We start from the raw sequence: 7375 nt of genomic DNA, 5'->3' as shown, positions 1-7375 counted from the left end.
CGCAGAAAGGTTGAAACGTGTTTGGGAATGAGAATAAACTCAGTTGTGAGCACAAGAGGCGTTTCTGGAATACAGGTCTATGGCAAAAATTAATTTAAAAATGTTGGCTTAAACAAGTTAAAGGTGTTTTTCTTCTATAAAATGGATCTGTGTCTTTAATATAGTGCGAGGCTGTCAGAGGCCATGGTTTGCAGTGGGGAGGCATTTTTTCTCATTTGCACCATCGTTGGGACTGAGATCTTGACTCCTGGTCCATCTTGGCTGTTGGGCTCCAGCCTGAGGGTTCCTGGGAGGGCAAGTCAGTTTTTCAGCCCTGGCCAGCTGGGCTCAGAAGAAATGGGGAAAAAGAGATGGTAGATAGTAGCCTGAAGGTTCACCTGACCTTTCAAGTTCAGGAGAAGACACATTTCCTACCAGTGACTAAAGCTTGCTGTGCACCTGGGGAAGGGCTGTGCCTCTGGTTAGAGATGCTGCTCCTGCCTCCGCACCCCTGCCCGGCCTCAAAGGTGATCTGCCATGATGATTGCAAAAAAGCCCTACCTTGAGGCAAAGAGACAGTTCCCAAGGTCCCCTTGTGGACACAAGTTCTAAAAGAAGAGTCTATAGTCTTTAGCAGTCACCACGTGTACCCTCCTCTCTACCTACTTCATAAGGAAGATAATAAACACAGACAGATTTTTTTTGGAATTTTTTAGTTCATGTCGCTCATTAATCCATATATAATCACTTGTCTTCTGCTTTGTGGATGCAATGGGTCAGGCAATGTTCCTCACAATAATGTCTGTCAAAGTGGCTGGTCATAAAATTTCCACCACCACAATCATTTGAAGGGCAGTCACAACAAAAGCGACTCATTCTGCCATTCTCTGCATCCTACAGTATTTGAGGACAGCCCCTCTGCCTTATGCTTGTCTTCTTGGGAGTGGTTTAAGATTTCTTCCTTTTCTCAGCTCTACCACAAGCTCTCGACACAGGATGAAGAGTGGACTCCTTTGAAAGCTGTCACCAGACAATGGCCATCTTCCAGTTGTCTGCCAGCAAAGATCAGACTCTGCTGATCAGGGGGAATCCCTTCCTCGTCCTGGATCTTGGTTTCTACTTTTTCTCTTGTACTGAGAATTCCACCTCTAGAGTGATGGTCTTCCCTGTTAGGGTTAACGTGAAAATCTACATCTTGGCAGTGCCTCAACCTGACGTTGAGCAAAAGGAAGAGATGGGTCAATCCTGGGGATGCAGAGCAAAGTGTGACAGGATGGTTGCTGGCCAAAGAGATGGACAGAATTTTTACAAGGTCTTCTTACAAACAACCAAACAGTTACATCTGAAAGAACAATAGCATTATCTTATTGTTCCTGGAGTACTAATAAACTTAAGTACCTGGGCACTAATTTGGACGCCCTCTGGCGTGAAGTTTATGACATGTCTCATTTCCTTTTTGTGTGATTTATCATCTCTCCAATGAATGACCTTCCCATCCTCCTTGGCAGGATATGCATGCTAACTCCCACTGCATGTCCATCCATTAAAATCCTGAATCTTCTGACAACATGCCCCGAACGCTATCGCCCAAAGAGCTCTCTTTCTAATTGAGTCTGAAGCATAAATAATAATAATAGCACCTTTAATTCTGGGAAATAACAATAGGAGGGAATTCATGATAGGAACAAATATCAAAAATTAGGATTTATTAATATCAGAGCATAGACATTGTCCTGCAGAACAAAGCCCGTGGGTATTTACATAAGACCTGTCTGCTACTGTTGTTGTTGTCTGGTTTGGCTTTCATTCTCAATTCATAGGTCTTCAAAGGAGGGCATGTGGGAAAATATGAGGAACGTGTCTGAAAGTAAGTGGTTCAGTGGCCCATCCTGGAAAATGCTGTTGGAACTTGATGCATGGTTCAGGAACCATGGTCTATATAACACGTCACTCCTCCAGTTACTCTTGTCCATATTGGTTGGCAAATTCCTTTGAGAAGCACACACACACACACACACACACACATGCACGTAGGCAGAAGCTCTCTCTGTTTGCTCAAATATTTATTATGAACACTTATTTTCACTTGGAAAGAGATGGAAGGTCAACTGGTCATTGTTTCCAGGTTACAGTCTTGGGGAGGTTGAAATTAGCAGTAGTTTCACTGATATACTGTTATTAACCAGGGAGTACCTCTTACAAGAGGGTTTGATGACGTTGGGACCACAGGTTGCTGCTGGGTACAAAGGCACAGAACTGTATGGGCTGCATGGCCGTGACTGGACCCCCAGTGCCGCCATGTCTGTGTCTGCACTGGCCACAGACCCAACAGGCGGCCTCCATCTGCTTGAGAGAGCCTGGGGGACAGGATGCACGGTCACCTTCATTCTCCATTAGTGGTCACCCAGACCACTAATTCAGACAGAAAAATAGAAATGAAAGAAGTGCAATGAGCAAAATTAACTGGTCGGAGGAAACATTTAAAAACTCAGTATTTCTGTAATATGCCTCCCAGAAAACAATGAGATGAAAAGTTTACATTTAGGCTTGCCTTGAATGATTGACCTGGACAGGACAGTCACTGGTTCACAATCATAATGATATAACTGGGGTTCCCTCTACAGATCAGGGTGCAAATACATGCCTGCAGTGCTCTCGAAGGCCATGCTTTCTGAACAAACAGGAAGTGCAGGAGCCCAGTGTGGCTCCCTCTTGGGTTGGGGAGAAGCCCAGCTGTCTTCAGCCTCACCGGGACTTTCAGATTGCAGCAGAGTACACCTCAACAGAGAGGACACAGCCCCCAAACTCCAGTAATGAGCTCTGGGCTTTCAATGAGCTCTGGGCTTTCAATGCCTACTGTTGTGGACATTGGCAAGATTGTGCACATGTGGACTTACCAAATCCTCACTGTAACCCTAGTAGGAACATATGAAGGAACTGGGGCATATAGAGAATAAGAAAACTGCACTCAGCTCACAAAGCTATTACCCAGTAGAGCCGGGATTTAAACCCAGGCCACTGGACATCAGAGCCCTCAGCATTCCCCACTGCGCTACGTGTCTTCTACTGGCCATTGATGCCAAGATGGCGTCTGCCCAACTGAGATGAAACTTCACTTCCTGCCAACTGCCTGTGCTGTTCTCAGGCAGGGAGCTCCCCATCCGATGGATCGAAGACCCCAGATGTAAGCCTCTTCTGGGTTCCCCTCTCAGCCACTTCTCTGAGAGGCCACTGCTTCGTGGGATGGGGCATGCAGTGGGTTAACACACAAAGACAGCTATAATTTGAGGGAGCACCAAAGCCCCTCGTGTGGAATGGGGCAGTTTATTACTATTGAAGGCTCATGGTGGGAGTTGAAGGCTCATGGTATTGAAGGCTCATGGAAGGAGTTCACAGGCTCTGGCGAATATGGATTTCCCGAGGCAGGCAGCCTAGGAGGTCGAGGGGTGAAGTCACGCTCCCAAGGCTGAGAGGCTGAGAAACCTGGTCAGCTCTCTACAGCAGGGTCTCTGCGTGCTGCAAAGGATCAAGGGGCATTTCAGACTGTTCTCTGGGGAGGCAGGCCAGGAGGGGCCACGCCAGCAATGGGGCATGGGACTGAGCCCTCGGTGCAAGCTGCTCTCCAGGACGGGGCAAGGAGCCCGTGGGAGCTACCTGTGGTTGCCCAGCAAACCACCCAACCCTTAGTGGCTCAAAGGACACTGGAGTACAAATTCGGTCTAGCTGGGCTCTCTCAAGGGGCTGTGCTCCCTCAACTGGGCTGCTTCTCCACAAGGTGTCCCAGGGTCCCATCCTGACCCTGGAGGGGCCCCTGCACCACATCATGAACCTTCCATGGCATTTGCCAAGGAGGACAACTGCACAGAAGCCATCACGTGCCTTTGGGGGTGAAGCCCCGAGTTCCACACCTGGAACCTGTTGCTCACAGGTGTGCAGGAGCTCAGGCCGCCCTCGCTCGGCCGACTCAAGCTGGTCTCCTTCTCCCCATGGTTAGAGCTGGCTTTTCTCATCCTCACAACAGCTACAGACCCATTACAATACAGTCTCCCTGCACCTCCTTTGCCTGGATTATATACAGGTAGCTGGCATCCTAGTGAATGTTGACGTCATACAACAGCATGAGAAGAAATACAGGACCAAAGTAAGTTTGATTAGATTTGCCAGCCTTCTCCATTTTATGGGGCCCCCTGCAGGTGTCTGGGTCACATCTCCTGCTAGAGAATGTCTTTATCCCTGAAGATTTCAGATAGGTGACGTTGCACTCCCCATTTGCCTGTGCAGGCCTGACAGGCTGGGCCACCGGAGAAGGGAAGGGGCAACAAACCCAATAGGGGCTCAGACAAAGGTCTCCACATAGACACCTTCCACATGTTCCCTTTCCTCTTGGGATGCAGAAGCATCAGGGACACACTGCCTTTGTGTTAGTCCAACCTGTGTCTCTGGGCAAGTGGCTGTCAGCGTCTCTCACAGATAGCACATCGGCTTCCTTGCACTCCATCGATTTGTTTTATTCCTGCCAAAACATCCTCAAATACTCTAAATATTTGAAATATCCCTGATTATAGTTTATCAAATCTCACTACAATTTCTAGATATTCTGTACTATAGCTATATAATATATATACATATATATATATTTTTTCTGATCAATCTTGCTAGCACTTTAGACCTGCAAACCACACAGTGAAGATAAATTTAACTGTTCAAAGCAGGAAATTCACTAGTTGAATGATCCACAGGACTGCACAACTCAAAGCTGCTGAACACATACCTTGCAAACATACCTCAGTGCTTTTTCTTCTCTGGAAACAATGGGAACACAGACTAATCTAAAATATTAGAAGGAAGAAAGAAAGCATTCTCAAGAACAATATTTTATTTACAAATGTATGTTTTCATGCTCAAGGGATTCACGAATATTCTTATTACAAATGATTCAAGGAAGATCAAATGCGCGGAATGACATTTCCAACCCTCCATCCCCCTCACTAGCCTGACCACACTTCCTACCTGTATGCGGTTGCTCACACTGCACGGATGGGTGGTACAGCCCCTTTCTTAGGCAAGTCCACACATAATGCATATACGTACATTTTAATTTTATATCTATTATATCTATTATTGTTTTATTTTAGTTCCAACAACCATGTTGAAGTTGTTCCTTCCACATTTTTGCAAACCCTACATTTTGATACATCCAAACAATGTTGCCATTCTCCATTCCACAAATCCCGGGATTGTGCTCTGTATCTCATGAATCCAGTATTGTTTAAAGTCAGCAAATACTCTAAGGCGAAAGCAATGCCAAGTTGGACTCCTCTGAGTATCCCTTCTCTCTCACATTGTTGCCCTGCAAATCTTTGAGGCCATGATAGTTCTGTGATCCTTTCAAAAATATTTATTTTTAATATATCTGGTCTAGATATATATTTGTTGTCAGTAGAAGGTTGATACAAAGCAACCCATTAGTCATTGCTGGAGGCAGATATTTTATACAATTTTTAAGCATGGACAAAGGAAAAGATACATATCTACAACTCTTATTGATTCTACAGGGCTGGGGCAGGGAAAGAGGAGTGAAGATTATAGATGGAGAAAGTGGAGAAATACACAAGTAAATTGAAATATTTAATATAAGATTGTCATAACAATTGTTATAAAACTATGGGCATATTTTCCCTAAAATATTTGATAGCTTAATATAGTGTCTGAAATAAATTAACGTAAGTAGAGATAATTTCCCTCTTCTCCCTTTGGAAATGGAGTGGTTAACTGTAGAACAGAACTTCCACAGATACGGTAGGAAAAGGCTAATAAGATAGATCATTAGTCTGAGGCCACTGGAGAACAGCAGAGAGAATCAGAACTGAACAGCTGATTCTTTAGAGAGGAGCGAGTCTCCGTGGGATGAAATCGTGGCTGGGGAGACAGCGTAGGGGCTTTGGCTGATTTGAGCAACAGGCAGGAGGCTGAAAGCTGCTGCAAAGCACAGAATGCAGGGATACCCAAAGTCCAGACCAGAGGTGGGTGCACATCTAGGGTGGAGGGCTGAACACATGCAGTGACCCTTCTGGGATATTTGTTGACTTCTGGGGCTGCATGTCACAGGGGGATTAAAAACCTCAGCAGAAAGTTACTGAAAAACAGAGTATAGATAGCAGAACTATTGTGAGATAGAGATTAATGTTCATGACCCACCAGGGACCACATTAGAAAATAATGTATCTTATGATCACCATTTTAGATGCAGAAAACTATCTGACCAAATCCAACAATAGCTCAGTATTAAAACTTGTTAGCAAACTAGATCGGAAGGTAATTTCTTTAATCTGATGCATAGAATCCCCACTACATTTACTGCAAAACATCATATTTGATGGCAAATTGGTGAAAGCTGTCTCTGTGACTATTAGGTATAACACCGGGACACTCACTGCTACAAATTGTGCTCAGCAGTACCCTGGAGGGCCTGGCAAGCACACGAAGGGAAAGGAAAGAAGATCAGATAAGAAAAAATAAAATAATAACTACTCACAGTTGCCATGATTATGCACAAAGAAAATCCAAAAGAACCCACAAATTAACAAACATGCAAACATTGCAACGTAAATTCAACATGCTGTCAATATGGCAAAATCAATGTATTTCTATATATCAGGAACAAAGAGAATGTGGAATTTATAGGGGCGCCTGGGTGGCTCAGTTGGTTGAGAGTCTTACTCTTGATTTCAGCTCAGGTCATGATCTCAAGGTCGTGAGATAGAGCCCCCGTGTTAGGCTCCATGCTCAGTGGGGAGTCTGCTTGAGTTTCTCCCTCTCCCCCTGCCCCTCCTCCCACTTTCTCTCTCTCTCTCCCAACACAAATAAATAAAATCTTTTTTAAAAAGGAAAACAGAATTTATAAAATAACACTTAACATAGTTTAGAGAAATATCAAATACCTAGGAATAAATTTAAAGAAAATATACAGAAAGCCTAGACACTGAAAAGCACAAAACATTATATTCGAAATTAAAAATAAATAAATAAATGGCAGGTATACCGTATTCAAGATTTGGTAGATTTCATATTGTAAAAACATCAATTCTTCCCCCAAATAACCTACAAATACAATGTAGTTCCAATAAATATTGAGTAGGTATCTTTTTTAATCTAAGGTTTTCAAACACTCTAATATTTGTATGAAAATGCAAAGTTAAAAATAAAATCTAAGGCAATTCTGTAACAGAAAAAGCAGGAGGAAAAGGAGGGGAGGAGGGCTAGGAGGTCAAGGAAGAGAACAAGCTGGAGGAGGACTCAGACTACCTGATACCAAATCTTATGAAGCTACAGTTACTAGGAGGGTGTGTTCTTGGTGCCTGGATCCACAAATTCATCCAGAGACACAACAGAATGC

At 44.1% G+C, this 7375-nt stretch overlaps 1 pseudogene; it reads right to left on the bottom strand.

Annotated features, from left to right (window-relative positions):
* Positions 1-723: 723 nt before the first annotated feature.
* Positions 724-1173, bottom strand: LOC123326380 (annotated as a pseudogene).
* Positions 1174-7375: the final 6202 nt, after the last annotated feature.

The sequence above is a fragment of the Neomonachus schauinslandi genome, chromosome 12 (genome assembly GCF_002201575.2).
Source record: "Neomonachus schauinslandi chromosome 12, ASM220157v2, whole genome shotgun sequence".
NCBI classification, from domain to species: domain Eukaryota; kingdom Metazoa; phylum Chordata; class Mammalia; order Carnivora; family Phocidae; genus Neomonachus; species Neomonachus schauinslandi.
Note: the sequence above shows the minus strand (reverse complement) of the source record. Positions and strands in the feature narration are given on the sequence as shown.